General features: G+C 37.3%; 1 pseudogene across 1 annotated transcript; it reads left to right on the top strand.

Annotated features, from left to right (window-relative positions):
* Positions 1 to 7,225: 7,225 nt before the first annotated feature.
* LOC149822714 (myb family transcription factor IPN2-like) lies at positions 7,226 to 9,276 on the top strand (annotated as a pseudogene). Its single transcript, XR_016426102.1, has 6 exons — positions 7,226 to 7,391; positions 7,519 to 7,595; positions 7,747 to 7,813; positions 7,943 to 8,003; positions 8,161 to 8,203; positions 8,300 to 9,276. The product of XR_016426102.1 is annotated as a myb family transcription factor IPN2-like (transcript).
* The last annotated feature ends 6,314 nt before the right edge of the window (positions 9,277 to 15,590 follow it).

Genomic DNA, 15,590 nt, shown 5'->3' with positions numbered 1-15,590 from the left:
CGTGCATCCAACCGCTACGCGTGGAAAACTCTTGCAAGCCGAGAGGTCCTTAACCAAATCCCCAAAGAAAACATCCTCTGATTTGTTGGCACTGCTTAACTAAACAACGCTCCACATCTGTGCCCCCATACAGTGATGCACTAACGATGATATTGATGCCCATTGCATATTATGCTACCACTGCACATCACTGATCAAGCAAACACATACCGCGTGTTCCTACACTCGATGCATTTTCCACTCAGTAGAGCACCACACTGCACATGTTCTATTCTGAAAGATCGGTCTGGGACATTCTTCTCCACCCAAAACCATTGTCACCCTCGATAATGCTGATATAGGTAAGAACACAGTCTTCACTGATATGTCAGTTTTCCTTTATACTTATCTTTGATTTACTCTTTTTCTTCAACCTACTCAACTTGTTCTAGTTTACATCTACTATCGTCGCAACCTTTAACATGCCAAGTCTCATATATTTAATGTATCTCCGATCACTTAGACAATGGTCTTCTAATTTATTATAACGCATCTCTGAATTAACATCGAGCATTCTCTGCTCGTGAGACCCCACTGCAGTCTCAAACACAAACAAGTCATCCTCGTCTGCACAACAAACTTGTCATCTTCAAGCTCATGGCTAGGGTGCCATCCAACCCCAGTAAGGGCAATTCCAAGCCATTCGTGATCCTCGTAGAGAAAGATGACCACCAATGTGTGCCGCAGGGATGTCAACTCCGTTAAGCACCAACTTACAATTTTTCAATGGTCCAAACTAGTTCTCAAGTGGGGGGACGTCTTCTTGTGTATCACCCCAAAGTGGTCCTTCAAAGTGTTTTCCTAGGCACTCATCCTCACAAGGGCGCTTTGCCCAAATACTGCAACTCCCCTCCTGAAGCTAGCACGATATAACTCTCTCTCAGAGTCAGCAAAACATTCTCGTAGGAACCAACGAGCCATGAACAACTTTTTTTGCAGACACAATCTATTGAAAATATGTCAACGCAAGGGACCAAAACAATGAGCATTCTTACTCAACGTGGGCACTCTGCAAACTCACAATCTTAGAAAAGAATTTAGAAGTTTAGTTGAGTCTCTCATACCCAAAGGTGCAAATCCATTCAGTTGAATCTAATGTGCAATCTCTATATGCACAAGGTAAACGTCATGCTCCACCTGTGAGCCTAACTCACAACTGGTAGGAATCTTTAGCTTATCTATATTTTCTTAGCCAACTGAAAAGCAACCTTACACTTTTGCTTATCATCGACAAGATGACCCATAGCAACTTGCCAATATCTTGCTTTCTATGCTCAGTCAACCACACTTCAGCTGCACAAAATTACGTAACCAAGATAAACCATTATATATTGTCATCTTCAATGTCGCACAGAATGAAGAACAAGGTCTTCATGAATCTTTCTGCTCTGATACCAATTTGTCACAAGCTTACTTTTTTTAATAAGTCAGTGCAGCACGACGATCCTTCCTTACCACCACAAGCCTTTCTATCACTCTATTATGGGCATAGAATGTTTTGCAAACTCGTGACGCGCCAAGCTGGACAGCCTAACGGCCAAAGGCCGCGTACCAACACCTTTTCATGTGTTGAATCATTTTTATTGGCCCTACGCACCACCCTGTGCGCAATTGCCCATCGAAAGCTGATTAAGCGCATTTACAAATGTGTATTCCATGTAGTCTTTTTTGCTTAATGCATAACCGTCTCATACCAACTATCCCTTTCGAAAGAGGTACAAACTTTGCCTTAGCCTTGCGTGCCATGGAGCGTATTGTGACTCCATGCGCACAACACAGCAAAACCTCACCACTGAAGGAACAATACATTGCGGCCCCCAGTCCGAAGACCAATTGATGATTAAACATCATAGCGAAGAGCACCACCTAGACTCATTCGTTGATGCCTAGGCATTCACTCACCTAGCCTTAAGTCACTATACTCGATTGGAACCACCTAAGGTGATTCTTGGAGGAATTAGCCCTAACTCACACACACCCTCGCGCATCCAACCACTATGTGTGGAAAACTCTTGCAAGTTGAGAGGTCCTTAACCAAATCCCCAAAAAAACATTCTCTAATCTGCTGACATTACTTAACCAAACAACGTTCCACGTTTGTGCTGCCATACAACAATGCACTAATGATGATACTGATGCCTATCGCATGTCGTGGTACTACCGCACGTCACCGATCAAGCAAACACATACTGCACATTCCTACACTCGATACATTTTTCACTCAGTAGAGCTTTGCACTGCACATGTCCTATTCTGAAAGATCGGCTCAAGACATAGGTAATATACTTACATAAACTACCTCATACAACACCATCTTCTCATCTTCTGAGACCTTTATATATCCACGACTTGTGAGTGATGTTGGCCCACTTCCTGACGATGCATAAAATCCTGCTAGAGAATATAGAGTTACCCTCTCCCATGACTCCTTTCATCTGAGACTTGATAGTTATTGAAGCCTTTTGTTGCTTGATTTTCTTCTGGTGAGCTATACATTTGTTCTTTCCATATTTATGCTGAGAAGATTTTGCAATTGCTAATTTGTTGCAAGAAACAAATATTAATAAGAATGACAGTAATAAATTTTTAATTATATTAAAAAAATATTGTATTAATATTTACCCAAGGCTATTGTAGACGGCTCTGGAGCTGTTGTAGCCTGTGTTGTGTGGGGGTCTTATCTTTCTCTCTTGAAGTATCACCCACCTATCATATGAAGTCGTTCCTGTCTAGGTGTTCACCTTGGTTGGCGGGTGGTAAACTGATCCAAGAGGAGGAATAATGTGCACGTCCTCATTGTGAACAACTATATGTCAACATCTGTTAATTTCATGCAAACAATATTAGATCAAACTATAATGTACAGAGAAAAAATAATACCAAGGCACTTATATTATACTTCATTTGTGACCCTAGATACTTTTTCAACTCTTTAATAGGTAGATGTTCAATTTTACTTATAGCAATTTTGGAGTCTAACCACGAGACCAACCATTAGGACTTTCTGACAACATCTGTATGGTTTAATTTAAAAACAAAAAACACAAATAGATTATGATGATTGACATGCCATCAATTATAATTGACTTTAATTCTAGAACACCAAATCTAACTTATCAATTATTTACAAAAATTTGCTCAACATTTTAGTTATTACATTTACCACATGCTTTATCTGAATGCATTTTCAATACTTTTTTGAGGTGTAAAATAACATTTTTGTTGTTCTTTGATAAAATAATTCAACATATGCTTTTTATTGAACAATTAATAATGAGTGATTTCAATATGTTTGACTAAATAAATGTCAACTTAATGATTTGGGGATCAAGTGAGCCTTTGAAACATAAATGAAAAAAAATAGTTGAAAAGATTGTTGGTTTTCTGTAAAAAGCTAATAAGTTGGGCAGATTTTTTTTATTTTGATGAAAGATCCTCGAAGATCACATTATATCGAGATGATAAGAACAATCACATAAACATGTTTTTCAAACCAAATACCCGAAACAATACAAAGGTCATGACATAGTTTGTTATACTTATTTTGATTGTGTTGGTTCTTTCTTTATTTTATTGGTCTAGAAACTTGGGATGATTAGTCTTCTTATTGCTTTTCATACAAAAGTTTGTACCTAGATGAAAAGAATAAAAGGAATAGTACTCAGGATAATGATCTCAATTGGTCATGCATCAACAATGTATTGAAGAAATCATTAGATAAAATATCATAGATATAAGAAAATTACAATGTAGACAACCCCTATCAACTTCAAAACTTAAAGTTAATTAGTTCTCTATGTGACTTTAATTTAAAAATAAGCACACACAGGAAATTTTGTGTGTGTGTGATCTCTATTCACATTCACTCACATAGACAGATTTAATAATATGGGAAAATCATAAAATGGAAAAATTACAAACTTGAAAACTTAAGAGAAGACAACAAATAGCCCTAACTAATACAACTAAGCTACAAAATAAAAAAAGAAAGAGAATAGAAAAGACAAAAATTTCCCAACAAACCATGACCCTCACACAAAATTATCAGAAGATACAAATAAAGATGCAGACATAAAGTACAACCATTTTGTTTATTCTTATTTGTATGAAGACTGGTCTCCTCTATATTTATGCAAATTAGCACCTTCCAAACACGATCAGATTCAGCTCATGGCCTCGACAAAAAATTAGACCATGCACATCTACCCAACCAGTAAAAACATGAGCTAGTACATATAACTACATATCTACCTATATGTAGTTGATATAAATTGGTATGCCATACAGATAGAAGTCCTGATGTTGGTATTAGCAAACAAGGTTCAAACAATTGACATGCAATCACGATTTTCACTCATCCACAATAAACGCTATAAAAAGTCAAATCTTTTAAAAATATAACTCCAAAAAGCTTGAGGCAAATCATCAAACAGTTAGCGTGCATTCTTTTGTTGCATCAGGTATCTGAACACTACAAGTGGTGAAGCAACCCATTAAGAGTTGTATTTCATTTAATTTTCTCCTTTCCCATTATATGTACACATATCAACATGCCAAAAAGGTTAGTTTTAGAAAAAAAAAATTCATGCCACTGATTTGATGTTAAAAGCATGGCCATCATGCTTGATCAAGGAACATATAAGGCACTACAACTATCTTACTGAAGCATGTAAAAGATTAACTTGGGCAAAGTAGATGCAAGTTGCCAGAATTAGCATCCATTCCTACACTCATTATCCTAAATAGCTCTGTTATAGGAAAATTCAGAGGGAAGTAACACACAAGAATGAAACAAAGCCACATACTGTGCTAACTGCTTGCTCAAATAACTCCCTTGATTGCTCTAGTTTCGACTAACCATATTTCTTCACAAGCTTAGATAAATAGGTAATCTAAATATCTTTCACATGTGGATACTGAAAAATCTTGACACCTCTCTTGTAGACCTTAAATGCATCTTCAAAGTATTTATGCCCCTGAGAAAGTATAAAACAAAGAAATACAGGAATCAACAATGAACAACTCAATTTATTTTTTTTCTAAAAATGGATGAAGAAAATATAAGGTTGGTCAAATAATTTTCTCTAGAAAAAATGATAGTTTATTATAATTTGTGGGGTTGCCCATTCCCAAATCAAGGTAAAATGTCATACCGCCACCAGTATTGTGCTACAGACAATTTGTATAAGGCATAAAACACAAAACAATGCTTAAATACATCATTATCACTGTCATCATCATCCTTGTCAACCTTGTTGATGGAAAAGGCATATAAGGTATAAACGCCCTCACGTATTAAAAAGCACATGGACCACACGACCTTTTTTCTTTCTTTCTTTTTTTTTATAGGTTTTTTTTTTCTCTTTCTTTTTTTTTTTTATAAGCAAGCTGGGGTTAGGCATACCGCCACCAGTCGTACCCTTGAGATTTGAACTTGTAACGTCCCAACACAATGTGACCTGCACTAACAGCTCCTACCAAACAAGCGGAGCCCGTTGTTTGGGATTTTCTTTTCTTGACAAGGAGAAGCCACCATCTTGGTTTGGACGTTTCATTATGGGGGGCATTTCAGTGCGTCCTAGACACTCCTGGTCTGGCACAAGGTGTCCTGGATAAGTTTAGCTTTTTGTTTCAGGTGTTTTATTCTTTTTTTTTTTTTAGATTTTAACACTGCTCTAGGGCGAGATGTGAAACACCACAGGACACCAAAAAGGTGTCCCATTGGACATGAAGGGTGCCGTGTTCCAGGAGTTCCACATGTCTGACGTTTGCGTGTGTGGCACGTGGAGTGCAGACAGCAGTGACGAGCGGACTGTCTGTGCAATCGAACGCCCCCTCTTACAGGCCGAGAGGTGCCAAGTTAACCATGACCCTGTTTCAGTGCCTGTAGTGTAAAACTCTATAAAGATAGCTTCTTGTTGGCTTTAGCCTTGCGGCAAGAAACACACCCTAGCAATCGATCGCACTCTTGGCATCCTTCAACTTGAATGCCTTAAAGCTGATGTGCCTAGCCAAGTGTGTGGAGCCCTTGTGTGCTAGACTTGGGATTAAACGCAAAAGGCATATATCATAAGGAAATTTTAAGATTTAAATGAGTAACTAATTGCACATATTAATTAATTATTAGCTTATTATTTTTGCTTAGAGAGAGTGACGAAATTACTCCAATTTTTTTTTAAGATGCTGAGATTAATTAAGATAAAAGCTATGTCACAAATATCACCGATAATTAGAAGATATCACAATTTTATCATGCATTTTCAAAAGGCAAACAGAATACCAAAAATGTGATACTTTAAAAATATTATAAGAATAATATCACTTACTCTGAAAATATCATATTTATATTACATTATTGACAAAATAGAAATAGCTTTTCTGGTACTTTTACATTATTTACATTTTCCTCCACATTCTTATGTATCATTTATGATTTTTATATACCAATATTTTCCCAAGATTTTCTCAAGAAAATCAAAATTTTCAAATATGGCGAGATTTCTCAATAATGAGATTTGTAACGTTGGTTAAAATTACTCAACATCTGTCAAGACTACACTTCAATTTTAATCTAGAATATGGCCTATAAATACATGTGGTTTATCTGCCAGACAAATTAAGATGCTTTATTCCTATAATACAAGCAATCAACCAAAGTATTGATTCTCCATTTCCAGCAGTAAGTTTTTCTTTTTCTTTTATAATCATTTTTTTTTTTCAAAAAGTATCATGGATAAGATTGTGCACCATAGCATGTTTCTTCTCCAACAATGGCAAAACTGAAATATCCAATATTTTAGCTCCCCTTCTAGTTTCTTCCAAGATGGGCTTCTTTGGTTGGCACGTTCAATATTTTATGCGGTCTGTTCGTTACATGTTGGGGGGGGGGGGGGGGTCGGCTGCTTTTTCCACAGTCGATCATGACCACCCAATCCTTCCAAAGCCAACATTCCCAATCTTTGCAACTCATATCGTCAGCCCTAGAATTGATAGATCACTCACTTAAGTCCACACCCTTACCGTACACACTTATTGAACTCAACCAAGAGTCCAAACTCATAAAAAAAAGAAACAATATATACATCTTTTCTTCAGAATAGCTACCATATTCTTTTCTTCTCCTCCTCAAGAATAGCTACCATATTCTCTCTCTCTCTCTCTCTCTCTCTCTCGTGCAGGTGTGAGAATGTTCCATCCAAAGAAGCCAAGCATGTCTTCTCAAGACAGGCAGATGTGTGTTCAAGGAGATTCTGGGCTGGTCCTGACAACTGATCCAAAGCCCAGACTGAGGTGGACTGTGGAATTGCATGACCGCTTTGTTGATGCAGTGACTCAGTTGGGAGGCCCTGACAGTACTCCCTTCTTCTTCTTGTTCAACTGTTTCGTAGTTCTATTTTATATCTTGGTTTCTTTTCTGCTTGATTTGAGTTTAGTGTTTGGTGCAATATGGGATGTTTAGTATTGGTTTGTTTTGTGCAGAGGCAACTCCAAAGACGATCATGAGGGTGATGGGTGTGAAGGGTCTCACTCTTTACCATCTCAAGAGCCATCTGCAGGTATAGGTTTTGAAAGAAAGGAAAAGAAAAAAAAAAGGAAGAACTATTAGTTCACTTTTGCTACTCTATTTTCTTGATTTTCTAAGCATGGTTTTGCTTTTCTTCATCCTTATTTGCTGTCCTTTGATTTATGGGTACGTGTGCCATCTAGAAATTCAGGCTAGGAAAGCAACCTCACAAGGAATTCAATGATCACTCGGCTAAGGACAGCGAGAGAGGTGCGTAAAAGCATCTCTCTCTCTCTCTCTCTCTCTCTCTCTCTCTCTCTCTCTCTCTCTCTCTCTCTCTCTCTCCTGTTTGCGTGATTATGTTTCATTAATAGAAGGAAAGGTGTTTCGTGACTGCAGCAGCTTTAGAGCTCCAAAGAAACGCAGGTTCTTCATCAGGAATGATTGGTCGGAATGTAGAGTAAGAATTTTCATGATGTGTTTATTTTCATGATAGAAAGAAACAAGGGACCCTTTCAAGTTTGTTTATCTTTTTAGAAATAGAAGTTATGGTTTTAATTTGTTTGGTTTTGCTGGAAACACTTTATTAGGAGTGCAAACATAACAGAAGCTTATAGAATGCAAATGGAGGTACAAAGGAGACTTCACGAGCAGATAGAGGTACTGCAAATGATCACTTGATTCTTCTCTGATTTTAGAATTAGTTCTAGAGTATAAAAAAAGTTACGATTTTTATCATATGCTTATGGTGTGTAGGTGCAAAGGCATCTCCAATTGAGAATAGAAGCCCAAGGGAAGTACATGCAAACCATACTTGAAAAGGCATGCCAGACATTAGCAGGTGACCCTGTGGCATGTGGGAGCTTGAAGGGCACTACAAATGGTGTTGGTAATCAATTAGGCATGGTAGATATGGGTATAATGAAAGAGTTGAACTCCCCCATGAATTTGCCTTCCCTACAAGATCTCCAATTTATATGTGGAGATGACATGCAGCAACATCAGATTGATAGGTCACTGGATGGATTCTTTACAACCAATGACAATGTTTGTATAGGTAAGAAAAGAATCGCTAGCTCTTATACTTTTGGTAGTATCAAGGATCCATTAGTATGGGCAGATGAATTTAGACTGCAAGATTTTGAGCACAGCAGCCTCATGCTTGGCACCCACTCATTCTCAAGAGGAAGATGGAAGCCTACAAGCTGCACCAGCTGATAACAGCAATGAAATGGGATCAATTGCAGATGTGTATGAAACCAAGATGATCCCACTAGCTGAAGGAATCGGTGGAGAAAAGAAATTTGAGGCTGCCATAAAGTTCGAACGCCTGTCGCCACAGAGGGTACCACTTCCTGCCGATAGAATTCCACCAATGATGCTCAAGGGAGGAGGAGGAGCTGCTCCTTTACCTCCTGCAGCAAGGAACTTATCATATGGTTAAAAACGTAATATCCTCTTCTTTTGCTCATCTCTTTCCGTATCCTTGTTTCCTACTTTGCTTCGCAATGTGGCAACTAAATGACTGCATGGTGTAGGAAGCTAAGTGACAATGGAACCGAAATACTTATTTCTTGTGAACTTGAATGTAATATCAAATTCTAGAACTTCAATCAAACTTTGATCATTGGTATGTGAATTATTTAATACTAAAAACAGCAAAATGTAATGAATTTGTAGTATGGGTTTGTCTCTCTCGACTTGTGAAACAAGTGGGATATTTCATTGCAAAATTGTGCTTGTTTGGAACCGGGTTTGAACCCGAAGCAGCTTTTGATTCAGGGGTTCACTGTCCAGTTAGATGAGTGAGTAATGATCAAACTGACTGAGGACAAGTTCCTGTTTGGCTCCATGAGTGGATCTTTGTCCGAACAAAAATGCTCAAGTTACTCAAGGCTGTGTCTGAATGCTTCCACTCAAAAAGAGAAAAAGTGTGCAGATCATCACGGCTATTAAGACAACCGATATCATGAACCCAGAAAGGTTTTTGGTCAATTTAAGAGGAATTCTTCCTTTTTTTTCCTCAGCCAACAAACAGTATCCCGTTTTTCTTTTTCATCTTCATTCTCGTTACACCGTCCATATTCTTCATCCCAAGTTTCTGAAAACGGAAAACAAATCATATTTGTTTACATGGGAATTAAGTGCATAACACACGATGGGTAACGTTAATTCATCTGATGAGAGAAGAAAACATCTGAATCTACACGTTTACACGAGAGAGAGAGAGATGGTCCCTCGTTACTTTGGATAGCCAAGCTTAAACCTGCGGAATTTCTCACCTCGAGTAAAAGAACCAATATGTTGTGTTTACGTCTTTTCTCTCTCATCAAAAAGATAAAAAACGTATTTGAAAACGTGCCTATTCTTTCTCTCTCTAAGCTTATTAGGTCAGGTGCCATTACGTTATAATGAGGCGAAAATGCTATTTTTTCACAATCTCTTCGTTTTTTGACAGATGAAACCTTGCACGTGATTTGCAAGTTTCTTCAGTTGGAAAGGGTTTTTAATCATGCAGTTGCGACGTGTAGGTAAGACGATTTTTTGACAAACTAAAAAATCAATAGCCCAAATCCAGCTCAAAAGTCATTTTTTCACATAAAAGATACAATACATAAGTGCAATTCCCTAGCAAACAAACCATGCCCAGTGCTGCCATCATGCCATGAGGTTGGATTGAATTGCACCCATGTTTTCCATCTTCTGTGAAAGGTGAAGTGGACATGACCTATATTTGTGTGTGCGTGTTTTTTTAGGATAGCTCAATCAAAAAACGGCCATACTGACTGCATTGGCTGGCCTCCAGCTGATAAAATTCTTGAGGTCCCATCCTTCTCACATGGAAGTAAATTCAGCTTCGATCTTGGGGCAAAGAACGCCAGTCATGGGTTTCGAACTTGTGACATCCTGTCAACTTTGTCACATTCATAAGTCGCCTCTACCAGAAGAGCAGAGCCCTTGTGTCCGCGCGCCAAAGGGTTTTCTTTTCACTTTTTCGTTCCTTGTGATCTTGGGAATTGTATGCAAGGTTGATAGCTTTATTAATAGGCCTAGCTGGTTGCCAAGAAAGCTCCCCAACAAGAGAGAGAGAGAGAGAGAGGTGTGGTATTGGGTAAAGAAAAAGAAGGAAAAGCAAAAGCACCGCCCCCACCCCCACACTTGCCGTTATCGAGGAAGCTTCTTAGTCTTTGAACTGTTAATATCTTTTCTGCATTTTATGAGATTAGACAAAAGGTGTGTGTGCGTGAATGACACTTCCACAATCATTTTCTCATAAAAGCAATATTAGTAGCAGCAGTAGCTCCATGGCAGTGCACTAAGCAAAAGACAACTAAAAGTTGCGTAGGTCACTCGTATACATAAACATAGAGTGAGAGAGAAAAAAAAAGGTAAAGATGCAGGTGATATCTATGCATCGAAAAACTCGAGGGGATGCTTCGTTGGCAGCAGTGAACTACCCCACCTACCCCAGCCTGGTGTGTACCAGAGAGGAGAGAGATCACCTAGCTTTGGGACAGCATGGTGATCATGCAGCTTTCTAAGATAAGCCCATATCTGACTGACTGTTCAGATTTTGGGACGGACCCACATTTTGTTCACCAGATGCGTGGCCCACAAGACAGTTTTACGAGTGAAGTGACTGTTTCCGAGCCATAGTGGATGCACAAGCACATTGTGCAATCACATTGCACACTTTGAGTGTGCTGTTGCACTTGATCGCTCTCCATCTTAGGATGACAGCTTGTCAGTTGTGGGGCTCAACTGCAGATAGAGCTGGATGCAACAAAATTGTGTCCTAAATCAAATACATTTTTCATATTTTAGCATACTGAATTCTTTTGCACATATTTATAGTGTCAAGTTATGCCACACAAGGCCTTTTATTATGTTACATGTTTAATTATAAACCCAACATCATCAAGATGTGGTAAAATAAGCCAGCTTTTAACATGTGCATAATCTGAAAATGTTAAATGATATTCCTTTCCAACACTCATTTTTTGAATCAAGATAAGTTGATTTCCCAAACATGTCATTTTAGACCGGATCAGACATGACCTTAAGCAACATGTTAAAGTAGCAACACGCATCTTTCTTCTTAAAATAAGATAAAAAGTCAATAAGGACACCAATATATATATATATATATATATATATATATATATATATATATATATATATATATATATATATCAAGGACTCACGCAATGAAGAAACAGTGATCATTCTTCATTTCCTTTTATGGTCGACTTATAGTTATGGTGTGACATACTTGGTATGACTCACATATTACAGCAAGACTATCTCACTCTAGTGAGTGTATGCATACACCATAAATTTTTTGCCGTACAGATCTATACTAGTTCAGCTCCTTCCCGAGAAATATTCCCATGCAATGTTTATCCAAGTCCTTAGATCTAGTCAACCAGGTTACCCTTGACATTTAGATAGCAAGGTCGGTCTCTCCATATAGTTAAATATACATGAAACCTCATCCTAACCCAGTTAGGGCATTGCATCCCATATACGTATATATGGCGAATATCATAACTTGTTGTATTCTCACTCTTTTGAGTTATTAACACATGATATTTCCAAGATCTGACATGCTTATTAATTTAGCAACCCTAGATTTTGTTACATCTCATCCCATCTCACTCACAAGCAGCGTCTAAGGCGATAAATCCGTGTGAGAAGATTTATCTCAAACCTGGTAGCATACTCATATAGATGTGCAACATGCTATACAATAATCATAGAAAGAAATATGAATAACATTAGCATATCAAATCTTACAAATACCCATAGATTTTACATGTTTAATATAAGAATCACTATTAATCAGCTTAGTAAAGGGATCTGCCACCATATCTTGGGTATTAACATATGCCAAGGCAACCTTGTCTTTAGATACAATATCGCACATATACTTGCATCTCATGTCTATATGTTTGGTTCAACTACTAAACTTGAGATCTTTGGTAAACGCAATTGTCGCTTGATTATCACAGATAAAGTCACTGGCAGCTTTGCATCAGAAGTGACGCCCAAATATTTGATAAATCTCTTTAACCAAACACATTTCTGCACTGCCAATGAGCCTGCAATAAATTCAGCTTCTATTGTGGATAAGGATACACACATTTGCTTCTTGTTACACCAAGATATAACACCATTGTTCATCAAGAACACATAGCCAGACGTAGACTTATGCTCATCAGGGTCCTCGCCCCAATCTGCATCCGTATAGCGTATTACACACATGTTACCACCATGGTAGCAAAGAACTAAATCTGATGTGCCTTTAAGATATCACATAATCCTCTTGACATCTTTCCAATGCGCTTGTCCTGGATTAATTTGATATCTACTCACCAGCCCTACTAGATAACATATGTCAGGTCAGGAACACATCATTAGGTACATTAGACTGCATGGTGCACTGAAGTAAGGGACTTAAGCATAGCTTCTATTTCTTTTGACTCCTTTGGACATGTCTTAAGACTTAAATCATTCCATTTTACAATAAAAGTATCTATGGGTTTACAATCTTGCATATGAAATCGTTCTAAGACCTTCTTTATACATGACTCTTATGAAAGAGAAAGAAGTCTTTTTGAACGATCTCTTTTAATCTCTATGCCCAGCATAAAGCATGCTTCACCCATGTCTTTTATTTTAAAATGAATAGACAATCATTCTTTAATGGTTTTCAAAAACTTTAAATGATTACTAGCCAATAAAATATTATCTACATATAGAGTTAGAATTACAAATTTTGGATCTTGTCACTAAAGATAAACACAGTGGTACTCATCAATTATAGCAAAGTCATTGCTCATGATGGTCTCATAAAACTTTAAATACCACTATCTGGATGACTGCTTCAATCCATAAATGGATCGTTTGAGCTTGTATACTTTGTGTTCAAATCCAGCAGTACCAAACCCCTCAGGTTGTTTCATATATATTTATTTATCCAGTTTTCTATTTAGGAATGCAGTATTAATGTTCATTTGATGTAATTTTAAATCTATATGTGACATTATGGCTAATAAAAAGGCGAATATAGGTCAATTTGACCACAAAAAAGAATGTATCATCATAGTATATCCCTGCCATCTGTGTGTATCATTTAGCAACCAAACATGCTTTGTATCACTCAATAGATCCATCAGCATTCCTCTTAATATTGAGAACCCATTTGCTCCCAATAGGTTTTCTTCCTTTTGGAAGATTAACAAGATATCAGACCTCATTGGATGTCATGGATTTCATTTCCTCTTCCATTGCCTTGTATCATTCATCCATTTTAGAACAAGATAGAGCATCTCTAACACTCTTAGGTATCTTATCATTTTGGGGCATTGCCACAAAGGCTTCCCCTTCAATTTGGAATCTTTGACGAGGAATTCTTTTTCTTGAACTCTTTTGAGTTGCCAGATCTTCATCAAAGTCGATATCCACTTGAGTGTTACTCTCAGTATTCAATAGTGGTATAAATACATCCTCTTGTATCTCTAAAACATGATGATCAATCTCTTTAGACTGATCTGAATCGTCTAATTTATAAAATTAGAAATTAAGCTCTATCTCTCTACTTTTAGGAAAATTACTTTCAATAAATATGGCATCTCTTGAATCTATCTCAGAAATACTCTCATCTGTATTATCTCCTAAAAATATATATCATTTTGAATGTTCATAGTATCTTATAAAGATACACTTCTTTTCCCTAGGACTTAATTTTCTATGTTATTTTTCATGTTGATGGGAAAGATCATGGACATATGCAGTAGACCCCCAGGGTCTGAGATAAGTCAAATCAGGCTTTCTACCTGTCCATAATCCGTAAGGATTTGAAGAAATAGATTTAGTTGGTACACAATTTAATACATGGACTGCAGTCAACAAACAATCACCCAAAAAAAATGGGTAAATTTTCCTGCGCCATCATGAACCTGACCATCTCTAAGAGGGTCATATTCCTCCTTTCTGCAACACCATTTTGTTGCGGAGTTCGAGGAGTAGTCAATTGTCTATCTATCTCTTTATCATCACATAATTCATTGAATTGTTCAGATAGATATTCATGTCCATGATCTGTTCTTAAAGCCTTAATCCTACGATCAAGTTGATTCTCTATCATGTTCATAAATGATCTAAAGCAATCCATTGCTTCAGATTTATATGAAATTAAATACACATGGCTAAATCGTATACAATCATCAATGAAAGTAATGAAATAAGAGGCTCCATGTCTCGTTGTCACATTCATTGGCCCATATATATATCAGAATGAATTAATTAAAGAGGATAGGTTGCTCTAACTGGCTTTCCAAAAGGCAATCGAGTAGCTTTTTCAGCGAGACAATGCTCACACATAGGCATTTCAATCTTCACATAGGATCCCAAAAGACCCTCTCGTGTGAGCCTATCCATTCTCTTTTGTCCTATATGTCCAAGTTGGGCATGTCATATAGATACATTCATATTCATATTACTAGCAGTTGAAACAAGAGAAAAACATTCATTACCAACATTCAAACTTTTAAGTTCTGTGTCCAACATATAGAAACCATTCATCAAGAAACCAGAAGCAACTAAAGTTTGTCCACAAAGGATGTCAGCATTGACATCTCTAAGCACAAGTTTATAGTTTAACATAGACAAAGCAGAAACTGAAATCAAATTTCATCAAATCTCTGGAACATGCAAAACATCATGTAATAATAAAGATCGTCCTTCTCGTAAATCCAATTTGCAAGTCCCAATCCCTTTGACTTCTGCTTTAGTGTTGTTCCCCAAGAACAACCACTTCGAATCATATGACATCTTCCTGTATTCGACGAAGTTTGTGCGGTCTTTGGTCATATGGTCGGTGGCTCCTGAGTCTAAAATCCACATAGGATTAGATTCAATAATTAGTGCACAACTACAAATATTTGCACATAAATCGGGAGTTATAAGAGAATGTACATTCTCCTACTCATGACATTCACAAGCATAGTGACCCAAATTGTCACACTTAAAGCATTTTGCATTT

This window comes from Nuphar pumila, chromosome 11, assembly GCF_984573655.1.
Source record: "Nuphar pumila chromosome 11, dmNupPumi1.hap1.1, whole genome shotgun sequence".
NCBI classification, from domain to species: domain Eukaryota; kingdom Viridiplantae; phylum Streptophyta; class Magnoliopsida; order Nymphaeales; family Nymphaeaceae; genus Nuphar; species Nuphar pumila.
The sequence above is the reverse complement of the archived record's forward strand: the minus strand, read 5'-3'. Positions and strand labels throughout refer to the sequence as shown.